Here is a 20,570-nt window from a genome sequence, read left to right as displayed (position 1 = left end):
TATATTCCTTTTTCCACTATTACCCTCTTAGCGCTCCGAATGTCCAGTTGCATTTTCTACAGACAGAGTGTTTCAAAACTGCTCAATCAAAAGCATGGTTTAACTCTGTTAGCTGAATGCACAGATCAGAAAGAAGTTTCACCGAATGATTCTGTGTAGTTTATATTTGAAGACATTCCTTTTTCCACTATTACACTCTTAGAGCTCGGAACCTCCACTTGCATTTTCTACAAAAAGAGTGTTTCATAACTGCTCAATCAAAAATATGTTTTATCTCTGTTAACTGAATTTACAGGTCAGAAATAAGTTTCACAGAATGCATCTGTGTAGTTTTTATTTGAAGATATTCTTTTTCCCAATGTAGGCCTCTTAGCGCTTAGCATGTCCAATTGCAGTTTCTACAGAAAGAGTGTTTCAGAACGGCTCAATCAAAAGTAAGGTTCAACTCTGTTAGTTGAATGCACAGAACAGAAAGAATTTTCACAGAATGCTACTGTGTAGTTTATATTTGAATATATTCCTTATTCCACTATTACCCTCTTAGCGCTTCGAATGTCCACTTGCATTTTCTACAGAAAGAGTGTTCAGAACTGCGCAATCAAAAGTATGGTTTAACTCTGTTAGCTTAATGAACATATCAGAAATAAGTTTCACACAATGATTCTGTGTAGTTTTTATTTGAAGATATTATTTTTCCCAATATAGGCCTCTTAGCGCTCAGAATGTCCAATTGCAGTTTCTACAGAAAGAGTGTTTCAGAATGGCTCAATCAAAAGTAAGGTTCAACTCTGTTAGTTGAATGCACAGAACAGAAAGTAGTTTTATACACTGTTTCTGTGTAGTTTATATTTGAACATATTCTTTTTTCCACAATTACCCACTTAGCGCTACGAATGTCCAGTTGCATTTTCTACAGACAGAGTGTTTCAAAACTGCTCAATCAATAGTATGGTTTAACTCTGTTAGCTGAATGCTCAGATCAGAAAGAAGTTTCACAGAATCCTTCTGTGTAGTTTATATTTGAATATATTCCTTTTTCCACTACTACGCTCTTAGCGCTCCAAATGTCCAGTTGCATTTTCTACAGAAAGAGTGTTCAGATCTGCTCAATCAAAAGTATGGTTTAACTCTGTTAGCTGAATCCACAGATCAGAAAGAAGTTTCACCGAATGATTCTGTGTAGTTTATATTTGAAGACATTCCTTTTTCCACTATTACCCCCTTAGCGCTCCGAATCTCCACTTGCATTTTCTACAAAAAGAGTGTTTCATAACTGCTCAATCAAAAATATGATTTATCTCTGTTAACTGAATTTACAGATCAGAAATAAGTTTCACAGAATGCATCTGTGTAGTTTTTATTTGAAGATATTCTTTTTCCCAATGTAGGCCTCTTAGCGCTTAGCATGTCCAATTGCAGTTTCTACAGAAAGAGTGTTTCAGAACGGCTCAATCAAAAGTAAGGTTCAACTCTGTTAGTTGAATGCACAGAACAGAAAGAATTTTCACAGAATGCTACTGTGTAGTTTATATTTGAATATATTCCTTTTTCCACTATTACCTTCTTAGCGCTCCGAATGTCCACTTGCATTTTCTACAGAAAGAGTGTTCAGAACTGCGCAATCAAAAGTATGGTTTAACCCTGTTAGCTTAATGAACATATCAGAAATAAGTTTCACACAATGCTTCTGTGTAGTTTTAATTTGAAGATATTATTTTTCCCAATATAGGCCTCTTAGCGCTCAGAATGTCCAATTGCAGTTTCTACAGAAAGAGCGTTTCAGAAAGGCTCAATCAAAAGTAAGGTTCAACTCTGTTAGTTGAATGCACAGAACAGAAAGAAGTTTCATACAATGCTTCTGTGTAGTTTATATTTGAACATATTCTTTTTTCCACTATTACCCACTTAGCGCTACGAATGTCCAGTTGCATTTTCTACAGACAGAGTGTTTCAAAACTGCTCAATCAAAAGTATGGTTTAACTCTGTTAGCTGAATGCTCAGATCAGAAAGAAGTTTCACAGAATGCTTCTGTGTAGTTTATATTTGAATATATTCCTTTTTCCACTACTACGCTCTTAGCGCTCGAAATGTCCAGTTGCATTTTCTACAGAAAGAGTGTTCAGATCTGCTCAATCAAAGTATGGTTTAACTCTGTTAGCTGAATGCACAGATCAGAAAGAAGTTTCACCGAATGATTCTGTGTAGTTTATATTTGAAGACATTCCTTTTTCCACTATTACCCTCTTAGCGCTCCGAATCTCCACTTGCATTTTCTACTAAAAGAGTGTTTCATAACTGCTCAATCAAAAATATGTTTTATCTCTGTTAACTGAATTTACAGATCAGAAATAAGTTTCACAGAATGCATCTGTGTAGTTTTTATTTGAAGATATTCTTTTTCCCAATGTAGGCCTCTTAGCGCTTAGCATGTCCAATTGCAGTTTCTACAGAAAGAGTGTTTCAGAACGGCTCAATCAAAAGTAAGGTTCAACTCTGTTAGTTGAATGCACAGAACAGAAAGAATTTTCACAGAATGCTACTGTGTAGTTTATATTTGAATATATTCCTTTTTCCACTATTACCCTCTTAGCGCTCCGAATGTCCACTTGCATTTTCTACAGAAAGAGTGTTCAGAACTGCACAATCAAAAGTATGGTTTAACTCTGTTAGCTTAATGAACATATCAGAAATAAGTTTCACACAATGCTTCTGTGTAGTTTTTATTTGAAGATATTTTTTTTCCCAATAGAGGCCTCTTAGCGCTCAGAATGTCCAATTGCAGTTTCTACAGAAAGAGTGTTTCAGAAAGGCTCAATCAAAAGTAAGGTTCAACTCTGTTAGTTGAATGCACAGAACTGAAAGAAGTTTCATACAATGCTTCTGTGTAGTTTATATCTGAACATACTCTTTTTTCCACTATTACCCACTTAGCGCTACGAATGTCCAGTTGCATTTTCTACAGACAGAGTGTTTCAAAACTGCTCAATCAAAAGTATGGTTTAACACTGTTAGCTGAATGCTCAGATCAGAAAGAAGTTTCAAAGAATGCTTCTGTGTAGTTTATATTTGAATATATTCCTTTTTCCACTACTACTCTCTTAGCGCTCCAAATGTCCAGTTGCATTTTCTACAGAAAGAGTGTTCAGATCTGCTCAATCAAAAGTATGGTTTAACTCTGTTAGCTGAATGCACAGATCAGAAAGAAGTTTCACAGAATGATTCTGTGTAGTTTATATTTGGAGACATTCCTTTTTCCACTATTACCCTATTAGCGCTCCGAATCTCCACTTGCATTTTCTACAGAAAGAGTGTTTCAGAACGGCTCAATCAAAACTAATGTTCAACTCTTTTAGTTGAACAAACAGAACAGAAAGAAGTTTCACACAATTCTTCTGTGTAGTTTTTATTTGTAGACATTCTTTTTCCCAATATAGGCCTCTTAGCGCTCAGAATGTCCAATTGCAGTTTCTACAGAAAGAGTGTTTCAGAACGGCTCAATCAAAAGTAAGGTTCAACTCTGTTAGTTGAATGCACAGAACAGAATGAATTTTCACAGAATGCTACTGTGTAGTTTATATTTGAATATATTCCTTTTTCCACTATTACCTTCTTAGCGCTCCGAATGTCCACTTGCATTTTCTACAGAAAGAGTGTTCAGAACTGCGCAATCAAAAGTATGGTTTAACCCTGTTAGCTTAATGAACATATCAGAAATAAGTTTCACACAATGCTTCTGTGTAGTTTTTATTTGAAGATATTATTTTTCCCAATATAGGCCTCTTAGCGCTCAGAATGTCCAATTGCAGTTTCTACAGAAAGAGTGTTTCAGAATGGCTCAATCAAAAGTAAGGTTCAACTCTGTTAGTTGAATGCACAGAACAGAAAGTAGTTTTATACACTGTTTCTGTGTAGTTTATATTTGAACATATTCTTTTTTCCACAATTACCCACTTAGCGCTACGAATGTCCAGTTGCATTTTCTACAGACAGAGTGTTTCAAAACTGCTCAATCAATAGTATGGTTTAACTCTGTTAGCTGAATGCTCAGATCAGAAAGAAGTTTCACAGAATCCTTCTGTGTAGTTTATATTTGAATATATTCCTTTTTCCACTACTACGCTCTTAGCGCTCCAAATGTCCAGTTGCATTTTCTACAGTAAGAGTGTTCAGATCTGCTCAATCAAAAGTATGGTTTAACTCTGTTAGCTGAATCCACAGATCAGAAAGAAGTTTCACCGAATGATTCTGTGTAGTTTATATTTGAAGACATTCCTTTTTCCACTATTACCCCCTTAGCGCTCCGAATCTCCACTTGCATTTTCTACAAAAAGAGTGTTTCATAACTGCTCAATCAAAAATATGATTTATCTCTGTTAACTGAATTTACAGATCAGAAATAAGTTTCACAGAATGCATCTGTGTAGTTTTTATTTGAAGATATTCTTTTTCCCAATGTAGGCCTCTTAGCGCTTAGCATGTCCAATTGCAGTTTCTACAGAAAGAGTGTTTCAGAACGGCTCAATCAAAAGTAAGGTTCAACTCTGTTAGTTGAATGCACAGAACAGAAAGAATTTTCACAGAATGCTACTGTGTAGTTTATATTTGAATATATTCCTTTTTCCACTATTACCTTCTTAGCGCTCCGAATGTCCACTTGCATTTTCTACAGAAAGAGTGTTCAGAACTGCGCAATCAAAAGTATGGTTTAACCCTGTTAGCTTAATGAACATATCAGAAATAAGTTTCACACAATGCTTCTGTGTAGTTTTAATTTGAAGATATTATTTTTCCCAATATAGGCCTCTTAGCGCTCAGAATGTCCAATTGCAGTTTCTACAGAAAGAGCGTTTCAGAAAGGCTCAATCAAAAGTAAGGTTCAACTCTGTTAGTTGAATGCACAGAACAGAAAGAAGTTTCATACAATGCTTCTGTGTAGTTTATATTTGAACATATTCTTTTTTCCACTATTACCCACTTAGCGCTACGAATGTCCAGTTGCATTTTCTACAGACAGAGTGTTTCAAAACTGCTCAATCAAAAGTATGGTTTAACTCTGTTAGCTGAATGCTCAGATCAGAAAGAAGTTTCACAGAATGCTTCTGTGTAGTTTATATTTGAATATATTCCTTTTTCCACTACTACGCTCTTAGCGCTCGAAATGTCCAGTTGCATTTTCTACAGAAAGAGTGTTCAGATCTGCTCAATCAAAGTATGGTTTAACTCTGTTAGCTGAATGCACAGATCAGAAAGAAGTTTCACCGAATGATTCTGTGTAGTTTATATTTGAAGACATTCCTTTTTCCACTATTACCCTCTTAGCGCTCCGAATCTCCACTTGCATTTTCTACTAAAAGAGTGTTTCATAACTGCTCAATCAAAAATATGTTTTATCTCTGTTAACTGAATTTACAGATCAGAAATAAGTTTCACAGAATGCATCTGTTTAGTGTTTATTTGAAGATATTCTTTTTCCCAATGTAGGCCTCTTAGCGCTTAGCATGTCCAATTGCAGTTTCTACAGAAAGAGTGTTTCAGAACGGCTCAATCAAAAGTAAGGTTCAACTCTGTTAGTTGAATGCACAGAACAGAAAGAATTTTCACAGAATGCTACTGTGTAGTTTATATTTGAATATATTCCTTTTTCCACTATTACCCTCTTAGCGCTCCGAATGTCCACTTGCATTTTCTACAGAAAGAGTGTTCAGAACTGCACAATCAAAAGTATGGTTTAACTCTGTTAGCTTAATGAACATATCAGAAATAAGTTTCACACAATGCTTCTGTGTAGTTTTTATTTGAAGATATTATTTTTCCCAATAGAGGCCTCTTAGCGCTCAGAATGTCCAATTGCAGTTTCTACAGAAAGAGTGTTTCAGAAAGGCTCAATCAAAAGTAAGGTTCAACTCTGTTAGTTGAATGCACAGAACTGAAAGAAGTTTCATACAATGCTTCTGTGTAGTTTATATCTGAACATACTCTTTTTTCCACTATTACCCACTTAGCGCTACGAATGTCAAGTTGCATTTTCTACAGACAGAGTGTTTCAAAACTGCTCAATCAAAAGTATGGTTTAACACTGTTAGCTGAATGCTCAGATCAGAAAGAAGTTTCAAAGAATGCTTCTGTGTAGTTTATATTTGAATATATTCCTTTTTCCACTACTACTCTCTTAGCGCTCCAAATGTCCAGTTGCATTTTCTACAGAAAGAGTGTTCAGATCTGCTCAATCAAAAGTATGGTTTAACTCTGTTAGCTGAATGCACAGATCAGAAAGAAGTTTCACAGAATGATTCTGTGTAGTTTATATTTGGAGACATTCCTTTTTCCACTATTACCCTATTAGCGCTCCGAATCTCCACTTGCATTTTCTACAGAAAGAGTGTTTCAGAACGGCTCAATCAAAACTAATGTTCAACTCTTTTAGTTGAACAAACAGAACAGAAAGAAGTTTCACACAATTCTTCTGTGTAGTTTTTATTTGTAGACATTCTTTTTCCCAATATAGGCCTCTTAGCGCTCAGAATGTCCAATTGCAGTTTCTACAGAAAGAGTGTTTCAGAACGGCTCAATCAAAAGTAAGGTTCAACTCTGTTAGTTGAATGCACAGAACAGAATGAATTTTCACAGAATGCTACTGTGTAGTTTATATTTGAATATATTCCTTTTTCCACTATTACCTTCTTAGCGCTCCGAATGTCCACTTGCATTTTCTACAGAAAGAGTGTTCAGAACTGCGCAATCAAAAGTATGGTTTAACCCTGTTAGCTTAATGAACATATCAGAAATAAGTTTCACACAATGCTTCTGTGTAGTTTTTATTTGAAGATATTATTTTTCCCAATATAGGCCTCTTAGCGCTCAGAATGTCCAATTGCAGTTTCTACAGAAAGAGCGTTTCAGAAAGGCTCAATCAAAAGTAAGGTTCAACTCTGTTAGTTGAATGCACAGAACAGAAAGAAGTTTCATACAATGCTTCTGTGTAGTTTATATTTGAACATATTCTTTTTTCCACTATTACCCACTTAGCGCTACGAATGTCCAGTTGCATTTTCTACAGACAGAGTGTTTCAAAACTGCTCAATCAAAAGTATGGTTTAACTCTGTTAGCTGAATGCTCAGATCAGAAAGAAGTTTCACAGAATGCTTCTGTGTAGTTTATATTTGAATATATTCCTTTTTCCACTACTACGCTCTTAGCGCTCGAAATGTCCAGTTGCATTTTCTACAGAAAGAGTGTTCAGATCTGCTCAATCAAAGTATGGTTTAACTCTGTTAGCTGAATGCACAGATCAGAAAGAAGTTTCACCGAATGATTCTGTGTAGTTTATATTTGAAGACATTCCTTTTTCCACTATTACCCTCTTAGCGCTCCGAATCTCCACTTGCATTTTCTACTAAAAGAGTGTTCCATAACTCCTCAATCAAAAATATGTTTTATCTCTGTTAACTGAATTTACAGATCAGAAATAAGTTTCACAGAATGCATCTGTGTAGTTTTTATTTGAAGATATTCTTTTTCCCAATGTAGGCCTCTTAGCGCTTAGCATGTCCAATTGCAGTTTCTACAGAAAGAGTGTTTCAGAACGGCTCAATCAAAAGTAACGTTCAACTCTGTTAGTTGAATGCACAGAACAGAAAGAATTTTCACAGAATGCTACTGTGTAGTTTATATTTGAATATATTCCTTTTTCCACTATTACCCTCTTAGCGCTCCGAATGTCCACTTGCATTTTCTACAGAAAGAGTGTTCAGAACTGCGCAATCAAAAGTATGGTTTAACTCTGTTAGCTTAATGAACATATCAGAAATAAGTTTCACACAATGCTTCTGTGCAGTTTTTATTTGAAGATATTATTTTTCCCAATAGAGGCCTCTTAGCGCTCAGAATGTCCAATTGCAGTTTCTACAGAAAGAGTGTTTCAGAAAGGCTCAATCAAAAGTAAGGTTCAACTCTGTTATTTGAATGCACAGAACAGAATGAATTTTCACAGAATGCTTCTGTGTAGTTTATATTTGAATATATTCCTTTTTCCACTATTACCCTCTTAGCGCTCCGAATCTCCACTTGCATTTTCTACAGAAAGTGTGTTTCAGAACGGCTCAATCAAAACTAAGGTTCAACTCTTTTAGTTGAACAAACAGAACAGAAAGAAGTTTCACACAATTCTTCTGTGTAGTTTTTATTTGTAGACATTCTTTTTCCCAATATAGGCCTCTTAGCGCTCAGAATGTCCAATTGCAGTTTCTACAGAAAGAGTGTTTCAGAACGGCTCAATCAAAAGTAAGGTTCAACTCTGTTAGTTGAATGCACAGAACAGAAAGAAGTTTCATACAATGCTTCTGTGTAGTTTATATTTGAACATATTCTTTTTTCCACTATTACCCACTTAGCGCTACGAATGTCCATTTGCATTTTTTACAGACAGAGTGTTTCAAAACTGCTCAATCAAAAGTATGGTTTAACTCTGTTAGCTGAATGCTCAGATCAGAAAGAAGTTTCACAGAATGCTTCTGTGTAGTTTATATTTGAATATATTACTTTTTCCACTACTACGCTCTTAGCGCTCCAAATGTCCAGTTGCATTTTCTACAGAAAGAGTGTTCAGATCTGCTCAATCAAAAGTATGGTTTAACTCTGATAGCTGAATGCACAGATCAGAAATAAGTTTCACCGAATGATTCTGTGTAGTTTATATTTGAAGACATTCCTTTTTCCACTATTAACCTCTTAGCGCTCCGAATCTCCACTTGCATTTTCTACTAAAAGAGTGTTTCATAACTGCTCAATCAAAAATATGTTTTATCTCTGTTAACTGAATTTACAGATCAGAAATAAGTTTCACAGAATGCATCTGTGTAGTTTTTATTTGAAGATATTCTTTTTCCCAATGTAGGCCTCTTAGCGCTTAGCATGTCCAATTGCAGTTTCTACAGAAAGAGTGTTTCAGAACGGCTCAATCAAAAGTAAGGTTCAACTCTGTTAGTTGAATGCACAGAACAGAAAGTATTTTCACAGAATGCTACTGTGTAGTTTATATTTGAATATATTCCTTTTTCCACCATACCCTCTTAGCGCTCCGAATGTCCACTTGCATTTTCTACAGAAAGAGTGTTCAGAACTGCGCAATCAAAATTATGGTTTAACTCTGTTAGCTTAATGAACATATCAGAAATAAGTTTCACACAATGCTTCTGTGTAGTTTTTATTTGAAGTTATTATTTTTCCCAATATAGGCCTCTTAGCGCTCAGAATGTCCAATTGCTGTTTCTACAGAAAGAGTGTTTCAGAACGGCTCAATCAAAAGTAAGGTTCAACTCTGTTAGTTGAATGCACAGAACAGAAAGAATTTTCACAGAATGCTACTGTGTAGTTTATATTTGAATATATTCCTTTTTCCACTATTACCCTCTTAGCGCTCCGAATCTCCATTGCATTTTCTACAGAAAGAGTGTTTCAGAACGGCCCAATCAAAACTAAGGTTCAACTCTTTTAGTTGAACAAACAGAACAGAAAGAAGTTTCACACAATTCTTCTGTGTAGTTTTTATTTGTAGACATTCTTTTTCCCAATATAGGCCTCTTAGCGCTCAGAATGTCCAATTGCAGTTTCTACAGAAAGAGTGTTTCAGAACGGCTCAATCAAAAGTAAGGTTCAACTCTGTTAGTTGAATGCACAGAACAGAAAGAAGTTTCATACAATGCTTCTGTGTAGTTTATATTGGAACATATTCTTTTTTCCACTATTACCCACTTAGCGCTACGAATGCCCAGTTGCATTTTCTACAGACAGAGTGTTTCAAAACTGCTCAATCAAAAGTATGGTTTAACTCTGTTAGCTGAATTCTCAGATAAGAAAGAAGTTTCACAGAATGCTTCTGTGTAGTTTATATTTGAATATATTCCTTTTTCCACTACTACGCTCTTAGCGCTCCAAATGTCCAGTTGCATTTTCTACAGAAAGAGTGTTCAGATCTGCTCAATCAAAAGTATGGTTTAACACTGTTAGCTGAATGCACAGATCAGAAAGAAGTTTCACCGAATGATTCTGTGTTGTTTATATTTGAAGACATTCCTTTTTCCACTATTACCTTCTTAGCGCTCTGAATCTCCACTTGCATTTTCTACAAAAACAGTGTTTCATAACTGCTCAATCAAAAATATGTTTTATCTCTGTTAACTGAATTTACAGATCAGAAATAAGTTTCACAGAATGCATCTGTGTAGTTTTTATTTGAAGATATTCTTTTTCCCAATGTAGGCCTCTTAGCGCTTAGCATGTCCAATTGCAGTTTCTACAGAAAGAGAGTTTCAGAACGGCTCAATCAAAAGTAAGGTTCAACTCTGTTAGTTGAATGCACAGAACAGAAAGAATTTTCACAGAATGCTACTGTGTAGTTTATATTTGAATATATTCCTTTTTCCACTATTACCCTCTTAGCGCTCCGAATGTGCACTTGCATTTTCTACAGAAAGAGTGTTCAGAACTGCGCAATCAAAAGTATGGTTTAACTCTGTTAGCTTAATGAACATATCAGAAATAAGTTTCACACAGTGCTTCTGTGTAGTTTTTATTTGAAGATATTATTTTTCCCATTATAGGCCTCTTAGCGCTCAGAATGTCCAATTGCAGTTTCTACAGAAAGAGTGTTTCAGAAAGGCTCAATCAAAAGTAAGGTTCAACTCTGTTAGTTGAATGCACAGAACAGAAAGAAGTTTCATACAATGCTTCTGTGTAGTTTATATTTGAACATATTCTTTTTTCCACTATTAACCACTTAGCGCTACGAATGTCCAGTTGCATTTTCTACAGACAGAGTGTTTCAAAACTGCTCAATCAAAAGTATGGTTTAACTCTGTTAGCTGAATGCTCAGATCAGAAAGAAGTTTCACAGAATGCTTCTGTGTATTTTATATTTGAATATATTCCTTTTTCCACTACTACGCTCTTAGCGCTCCAAATGTCCAGTTGCATTTTCTACAGAAAGAGTGTTCAGATCTGCTGAATCAAAAGTATGGTTTAACTCTGTTAGCTGAATGCACAGATCAGAAAGAAGTTTCACCGAATGATTCTGTGTAGTTTATATTTGAAGACATTCCTTTTTCCACTATTACCCACTTAGCGCTCCGAATCTCCACTTGCATTTTCTACAAAAAGAGTGTTTCATAACTGCTCAATCAAAAATATGTTTTATCTCTGTTAACTGAATTTACAGATCAGAAATAAGTTTCACAGAATGCATCTGTGTAGTTTTTATTTGAAGATATTCTTTTTCCCAATGTAGGCCTCTTAGCGCTTAGCATGTCCAATTGCAGTTTCTACAGAAAGAGTGTTTCAGAACGGCTCAATCAAAAGTAAGGTTCAACTCTGTTAGTTGAATGCACAGAACAGAAAGAATTTTCACAGAATGCTACTGTGTAGTTTATATTTGAATATATTCCTTTTTCCACTATTACCCTCTTAGCGCTCCGAATCTCCATTGCATTTTCTACAGAAAGAGTGTTTCAGAACGGCTCAATCAAAACTAAGGTTCAACTCTTTTAGTTGAACAGACAGAACAGAAAGAAGTTTCACACAATTCTTCTGTGTAGTTTTTATTTGTAGACATTCTTTTTCCCAATATAGGCTTCTTAGCGCTCAGAATGTCCAATTGCAGTTTCTACAGAAAGAGTGTTTCAGAACGGCTCAATCAAAAGTAAGGTTCAACTCTGTTAGTTGAATGCACAGAACAGAAAGAAGTTTCATACAATGCTTCTGTGTAGCTTATATTTGAACATATTCTTTTTTCCACTATTACCCACTTAGCGCTACGAATGTCCAGTTGCATTTTCTACAGACAGAGTGTTTCAAAACTGCTCAATCAAATGTATGGTTTAACTCTGTTAGCTGAATGCTCAGATCAGAAAGAAGTTTCACAGAATGCTTCTGTGTAGTTTATATTTGAATATATTCCTTTTTCCACTACTACGCTCTTAGCGCTCGAAATGTCCAGTTGCATTTTCTACAGAAAGAGTGTTCAGATCTGCTCAATCAAAGTATGGTTTAACTCTGTTAGCTGAATGCACAGATCAGAAAGAAGTTTCACCGAATGATTCTGTGTAGTTTATATTTGAAGACGTTCCTTTTTCCACTATTACCCTCTTAGCGCTCCGAATCTCCACTTGCATTTTCTACTAAAAGAATGTTTCATAACTGCTCAATCAAAAATATGTTTTATCTCTGTTAACTGAATTTACAGATCAGAAATAAGTTTCACAGAATGCATCTGTGTAGTTTTTATTTGAAGATATTCTTTTTCCCAATGTAGGCCTCTTAGCGCTTAGCATGTCCAATTGCAGTTTCTACAGAAAGAGTGTTTCAGAACGGCTCAATCAAAAGTAAGGTTCAACTCTGTTAGTTGAATGCACAGAACAGAAAGTATTTTCACAGAATGCTACTGTGTAGTTTATATTTGAATATATTCCTTTTTCCACTATTACCCTCTTAGCGCTCCGAATGTCCACTTGCATTTTCTACAGAAAGAGTGTTCAGAACTGCGCAATCAAAAGTATGGTTTAACTCTGTTAGGTAATGAACATTTCAGAAATAAGTTTCACACAATGCTTCTGTGTAGTTTTTATTTGAAGATATTATTTTTCCCAGTAGAGGCCTCTTAGCGCTCAGAATGTCCAATTGCAGTTTCTACAGAAAGAGAGTTTCAGAAAGGCTCAATCAAAAGTAAGGTTCAACTCTGTTAGTTGAATGCACAGAACAGAAAAAAGTTTCATACAATGCTTCTGTGTAGTTTATATCTGAACATACTCTTTTTTCCACTATTACCCACTTAGCGCTACAAATGTCCAGTTGCATTTTCTACAGACAGAGTGTTTCAAAACTGCTCAATAAAAAGTATGGTTTAACACTGTTAGCTGAATGCTCAGATCAGAAAGAAGTTTCACAGAATGCTTCTGTGTAGTTTATATTTGAATATATTCCTTTTTCCACTACTACTCTCTTAGCGCTCCAAATGTCCAGTTGCATTTTCTACAGAAAGAGTGTTCAGATCTGCTCAATCAAAAGTATGGTTTAACTCTGTTAGCTGAATGCACAGATCAGAAAGAAGTTTCACAGAATGATTCTGTGTAGTTTATATTTGGAGACATTCCTTTTTCCACTATTACCCTATTAGCGCTCCGAATCTCCACTTGCATTTTCTACAGAAAGAGTGTTTCAGAACGGCTCAATCAAAACTAAGGTTCAACTCTTTTACTTGAACAAACAGAACAGAAAGAAGTTTCACACAATTCTTCTGTGTAGTTTTTATTTGTAGACATTCTTTTTCCCAATATAGGCCTCTTAGCGCTCAGAATGTCCAATTGCAGTTTCTACAGAAAGAGTGTTTCAGAACGGCTCAATCAAAAGTAAGGTTCAACTCTGTTAGTTGAATGCACAGAACAGAAAGAATTTTCACAGAATGCTACTGTGTAGTTTATATTTGAATATATTCCTTTTTCCACTATTACCTTCTTAGCGCTCCGAATGTCCACTTGCATTTTCTACAGAAAGAGTGTTCAGAACTGCGCAATCAAAAGTATGGTTTAACCCTGTTAGCTTAATGAACATATCAGAAATAAGTTTCACACAATGCTTCTGTGTAGTTTTTATTTGAAGATATTATTTTTCCCAATAGAGGCCTCTTAGCACTCAGAATGTCCAATTGCAGTTTCTACAGAAAGAGTGTTTCAGAAAGGCTCAATCAAAAGTAAGGTTCAACTCTGTTAGTTGAATGCACAGAACAGAAAGAAGTTTCATACAATGCTTCTGTGTAGTTTATATCTGAACATACTCTTTTTTCCACTATTACCCACTTAGCGCTACGAAAGTCCAGTTGCATTTTCTACAGACAGAGTGTTTCAAAACTGCTCAATCAAAAGTATGGTTTAACACTGTTAGCTGAATGCTCAGATCAGAAAGAAGTTTCACAGAATGCTTCTGTGTAGTTTATATTTGAATATATTCCTTTTTCCACTACTACTCTCTTAGCGCTCCAAATGTCCAGTTGCATTTTCTACAGAAAGAGTGTTCAGATCTGCTCAATCAAAAGTATGGTTTAACTCTGTTAGCTGAATGCACAGATCAGAAAGAAGTTTCACAGAATGATTCTGTGTAGTTTATATTTGGAGACATTCCTTTTTCCACTATTACCCTCTTAGCGCTCCGAATCTCCACTTGCATTTTCTACAGAAAGAGTGTTTCAGAACGGCTCAATCAAAACTAATGTTCAACTCATTTAGTTGAACAAACAGAACAGAAAGAAGTTTCACAAAATTCTTCTGTGTAGTTTTTATTTGTAGACATTCTTTTTCCCAATATAGGCCTCTTAGCGCTCAGAATGTCCAATTGCAGTTTCTACAGAAAGAGTGTTTCAGAACGGCTCAATCAAAAGTAAGGTTCAACTCTGTTAGTTGAATGCACAGAACAGAAAGATGTTTCATACAATGCTTCTGTGTAGTTTATATTTGAACATATTCTTTTTTCCACTATTACCCACTTAGCGCTACGAATGTCCAGTTGCATTTTCTACAGACAGAGTGTTTCAAAACTGCTCAATCAAAATTATGGTTTCACTCTGTTAGCTGAATGCTCAGATCAGAAAAAAGTTTCACAGAATGCTTCTGTGTAGTTTATATTTGAATATATTCCTTTTTCCACTACTACGCTCTTAGCGCTCCAAATGTCCAGTTGCATTTTCTACAGAAAGAGTGTTCAGATCTGCTCAATCAAAAGTATGGTTTAACTCTGTTAGCTGAATGCACAGATCAGAAAGAAGTTTCACAGAATGATTCTGTGTAGTTTATATTTGAAGACATTCCTTTTTCCACTATTACCCTCTTAGCGCTCCGAATCTCCACTTACATTTTCTACAAAAAGAGTGTTTCATAACTGCTCAATCAAAAATATATTTTATCTCTGTTAACTGAATTTACAGATCAGAAATAAGTTTCACAGAATGCATCTGTGTAGTTTTTATTTGAAGATATTTTTTTTCCCAATGTAGGCCTCTTAGCGCTTAGCTTGTCCAATTGCAGTTTCTACAGAAAGAGTGTTTCAGAACGGCTCAATCAAAAGTAAGGTTCAACTCTGTTAGTTGAATGCACAGAACAGAAAGTATTTTCACAGAATGCTACTGTGTAGTTTATATTTGAATATATTCCTTTTTCCACTATTACCCTCTTAGCGCTCCGAATGTCCACTTGCATTTTCTACAGAAAGAGTGTTCAGAACTGCGCAATCAAAAGTATGGTTTAACTCTGTTAGCTTAGTGAACATATCAGAAATAAGTTTCACACAATGCTTCTGTGTAGTTTTTATTTGAAGATATTATTTTTCCCAATAGAGGCCTCTTAGCGCTCAGAATGTCCAATTGCAGTTTCTACAGAAAGAGTGTTTCAGAAAGTCTCAATCAAAAGTAAGGTTCAACTCTGTTAGTTGAATGCACAGAACAGAAAGAAGTTTCATACAATCCTTCTGTATAGTTTATATCTGAACATACTCGTTTTTCCACTATTACCCACTTAGCGCTACATATGTCCAGTTGCATTTTCTACAGACAGAGTGTTTCAAAACTGCTCAATCAAAAGTATGGTTTAACTCTGTTAGCTGAATGCTCAGATCAGAAAGAAGTTTCACAGAATGCTTCTGTGTAGTTTATATTTGAATATATTCATTTTTCCACTACTACTCTCTTAGCGCTCCAAATGTCCAGTTGCATTTTCTACAGAAAGAGTGTTCAGATCTGCTCAATCAAAAGTATGGTTTAACTCTGTTAGCTGAATGCACAGATCAGAAAGAAGTTTCACAGAATGATTCTGTGTAGTTTATATTTGGAGACATTCCTTTTTCCACTATTACCCTCTTAGCACTCCGAATCTCCACTTGCATTTTCAACAGAAAGAGTGTTTAAGAACGGCTCAATCAAAACTAAGTTTCAACTCTTTTAGTTGAACAAACAGAACAGAAAGAAGTTTCACACAATTCTTCTGTGTAGTTTTTATTTGTAGACATTCTTTTTCCCAATATAGGCCTCTTAGCGCTCAGAATGTCCAATTGCAGTTTCTACACAAAGAGTGTTTCAGAACGGCTCAATCAAAAGTAAGGTTCAACTCTGTTAGTTGAATGCACAGAACAGAAAGAAGTTTCATACAATGCTTCTGTGTAGTTTATATTTGAACATATTCTTTTTTCCACTATTACCCACTTAGCGCTACGAATGTCCAGTTGCATTTTCTACAGACAGAGTGTTTCAAAACTGCTCAATCAAAAGTATGGTTTAACTCTGTTAGCTGAATGCTCAGATCAGAAAGAAGTTTCACAGAATGCTTCTGTGTAGTTTATATTTGAATATATTCCTTTTTCCACTACTACGCTCTTAGCGCTCCAAATGTCCAGTTGCATTTTCTACAGAAAGAGTGTTCAGATCTGCTCAATCAAAAGTATGGTTTAACTCTGTTAGCTGAATGCACAGATCAGAAAGAAGTTTCACCGAATGATTCTGTGTAGTTTATATTTGAAGACATTCCTTTTTCCACTATTACCCTCTTAGCGCTCCGAATCTCTACTTGCATTTTCTACAAAAACAGTGTTTCATAAATGCTCAATCAAAAATATGTTTTATCTCTGTTAAATGAATTTACAGATCAGAAATAAGTTCCACAGAATGCATCTGTGTAGTTTTTATTTGAAGATATTCTTTTACCCAATGTAGGCCTCTTAGCGCTTAGCATGTCCAATTGCAGTTTCTACAGAAAGAGTGTTTCAGAACGGCTCAATCAAAAGTAAGGTTCAACTCTGTTAGTTGAATGCACAGAACAGAAAGAATTTTCACAGAATGCTACTGTGTACTTTATATTTGAATATATTCCTTTTTCAACTATTACCCTCTTAGCGCTACGAATGTCCAGTTGCATTTTCTACAGACAGAGTGTTTCAAAACTGCTCAATCATAAGTATGGTTTAATTCTGTTAGCTGAATGCTCAGATCAGAAAGAAGTTTCACAGAATGCTTCTGTGTAGTTTATATTTGTATATATTCCTTTTTCCACTACTACTCTCTTAGCGCTCCAAATGTCCAGTTTCATTTTCTACAGAAAGAGTGTTCAGATCTGCTCAATCAAAAGTATGGTTTAACTCTGTTAACTGAATGCACAGATCAGAAAGAAGTTTCACAGAATGATTCTGTGTAGTTTATATTTGGAGACATTCCTTTTTCCACTATTACCCTCTTAGCGCTCCGAATCTCCACTTGCATGTTCTACAGAAAGAGTGTTTAAGAACGGCTCAATCAAAACTAAGGTTCAACTCTTTTAGTTGAACCAACAGAACAGAAAGAAGTTTCACACAATTCTTCTGTGTAGTTTTTATTTGTAGACATTCTTTTTCCCAATATAGGCCTCTTAGCGCTCAGAATGTCCTATTGCAGTTTCTAGAGAAAGAGTGTTTCAGAACGGCTCAATCAAAAGTAAGGTTCAACTCTGTTAGTTGAATGCGCAGAACAGAAAGAAGTTTCATACAATGCTTCTGTGTAGTTTATATTTGAACATATTCTTTTTTCCACTATTACCCACTTAGCGCTACGAATGTCCAGTTGCATTTTCTACAGACAGAGTGTTTCAAAACTGCTCAATCAAAAGTATGGTTTAACTCTGTTAGCTGAATGCTCAGATCAGAAAGAAGTTTCACAGAATACTTCTGTGTAGTTTATATTTGAATATATTCCTTTTTCCACTACTACGCTCTTAGCGCTCCAAATGTCCAGTTGCATTTTCTACAGAAAGAGTGTTCAGATCTGCTCAATCAAAAGTATGGTTTAACTCTGTTAGCTGAATGCACAGATCAGAAAGAAGTTTCACCGAATGATTCTGTGTAGTTTATATTTGAAGACATTCCTTTTTCCACTATTACCATCTTAGCGCTCCGAATCTCCACTTGCATTTTCTACAAAAAGAGTGTTTCATAACTGCTCAATCAAAAATATGTTTTATCTCTGTTAACTGAATTTACAGATCAGAAATAAGTTTCACAGAATGCATCTGTGTAGTTTTTATTTGAAGATATTCTTTTTCCCAATGTAGGCCTCTTAGCGCTTAGCATGTCCAATTGCAGTTTCTACAGAAAGAGTGTTTCAGAACGGCTCAATCAAAAGTAAGGTTCAACTCTGTTAGTTGAATGCACAGAACAGAAAGAATTTTCACAGAATGCTACTGTGTAGTTTATATTTGAATATATTCCTTTTTCCACTATTAACCTCTTAGCGCTCCGAATGTCCACTTGCATTTTCTACAGAAAGAGTGTTCAGAACTGCGCAATCAAAAGTATGGTGTAACTCTGTTAGCTTAATGATCATATCAGAAATAAGTTTCACACAATGCTTCTGTGTAGTTTTTATTTGAAGATATTATTTTTCCCAATAGAGGCCTCTTAGCGCTCAGAATGTCCAATTGCAGTTTCTACAGAAAGAGTGTTTCAGAAAGGCTCAATCAAAAGTAAGGTTCAACTCTGTTAGTTGAATGCACAGAACAGAAAGAAGTTTCATACAATCCTTCTGTATAGTTTATATCTGAACATACTCTTTTTTCCACTATTACCCACTTAGCGCTACGAATGTCCAGTTGCATTTTCTACAGACAGAGTGTTTCAAAACTGCTCAATCAAAAGTATGGTTTAACTCTGTTAGCTGAATGCTCAGATCAGAAAGAAGTTTCACAGAATGCTTCTGTGTAGTTTATATTTGAATATATTCCTTTTTCCACTACTACTCTCTTAGCGCTCCAAATGTCCAGTTGCATTTTCTACAGAAAGAGTGTTCAGATCTGCTGAATCAAAAGTATGGTTTAACTCTGTTAGCTGAATGCACAGATCAGAAAGAAGTTTCACCGAATGATTCTGTGTAGTTTATATTTGAAGACATTCCTTTTTTCACTATTACCCTCTTAGCGCTCCGAATCTCCACTTGCATTTTCTACACAAAGAGTGTTTCATAACTGCTCAATCAAAAATATGTTTTATCTCTGTTAACTGAATTTACAGATCAGAAATAAGTTTCACAGAATGCATCTGTGTAGTTTTTATTTGAAGATATTCTTTTTCCCAATGTAGGCCTCTTAGCGCTTAGCATGTCCAATTGCAGTTTCTGCAGAAAGAGTGTTTCAGAACGGCTCAATCAAAAGTAAGGTTCAACTCTGTTAGTTGAATGCAAAGAACAGAAAGAATTTTCACAGAATGCTACTGTGTAGTTTATATTTGTATATATTCCTTTTTCCACTATTACCCTCTTAGCGCTCCGAATGTCCACTTGCATTTTCTACAGAAAGAGTGTTCAGAACTGCGCAATCAAAAGTATGGTTTAACTCTGTTAGCTTAATGAACATATCAGAAATAAGTTTCACACAATGCTTCTGTGTAGTTTTTATTTGAAGATATTATTTTTCCCAATAGTGGCCTCTTAGCGCTCAGAATGTCCAATTGCAGTTTCTACAGAAAGAGTGTTTCAGAAAGGCTCAATCAAAAGTAAGGTTCAACTCTGTTAGTTGAATGCACAGAACAGAAAGAAGTTTCATACAATGCTTCTGTGTAGTTTATATTTGAACATATTCTTTTTTCCACTATTACCCACTTAGGGCTACGAATGTCCAGTTGCATTTTCTACAGACAGAGTGTTTCAAAACTGCTCAATCAAAAGTATGGTTTAACTCTGTTAGCTGAATGCACAGATCAGAAAGAAGTTTCACCGAATGATTCTGTGTAGTTTATATTTGAAGACATTCCTTTTTCCACTATTACCCTCTTAGCGCTCCGAATCTCCACTTGCATTTTCTACAAAAAGAGTGTTTCATAAATGCTCAATCAAAAATATGTTTTATCTCTGTTAAATGAATTTACAGATCAGAAATAAGTTCCACAGAATGCATCTGTGTAGTTTTTATTTGAAGATATTCTTTTTCCCTATGTAGGCCTCTTAGCGCTTAGCATGTCCAATTGCAGTTTCTACAGAAAGAGTGTTTCAGAACGGCTCAATCAAAAGTAAGGTTCAACTCTGTTAGTTGAATGCACAGAACAGAAAGAATTTTCACAGAATGCTACTGTGTAGTTTATATTTGAATATATTCCTTTTTCCACTATTACCCTCTTAGCGCTCTGAATGTCCACATGAATTTTCTACAGAAAAAGTGTTCAGAACTGCGCAATCAAAAGTATGGTTTAACTCTGTTAGCTTAATGAACATATCAGAAATAAGTTTCACACAATGCTTCTGTGTAGTTTTTATTTGAAGATATTATTTTTCCCAATAGAGGCCTCTTAGCGCTCAGAATGTCCAATTGCAGTTTCTACAGAAAGAGTGTTTCAGAAAGGCTCAATCAAAAGTAAGGTTCAACTCTGTTAGTTGAATGCACAGAACCGAAAGAAGTTTCATACAATGCTTCTGTGTAGTTTATATTTGAACATATTCTTTTTTCCACTATTACCCACTTAGCGCTACGAATGTCCAGTTGCATTTTCTACAGACAGAGTGTTTCAAAACTGCGCAATCAAAAG

The sequence above is a fragment of the Symphalangus syndactylus genome, chromosome 9, assembly GCF_028878055.3.
Source record: "Symphalangus syndactylus isolate Jambi chromosome 9, NHGRI_mSymSyn1-v2.1_pri, whole genome shotgun sequence".
Taxonomy (NCBI): Eukaryota; Metazoa; Chordata; class Mammalia; order Primates; family Hylobatidae; genus Symphalangus; species Symphalangus syndactylus.
This window is presented reverse-complemented; position numbering follows the sequence as displayed.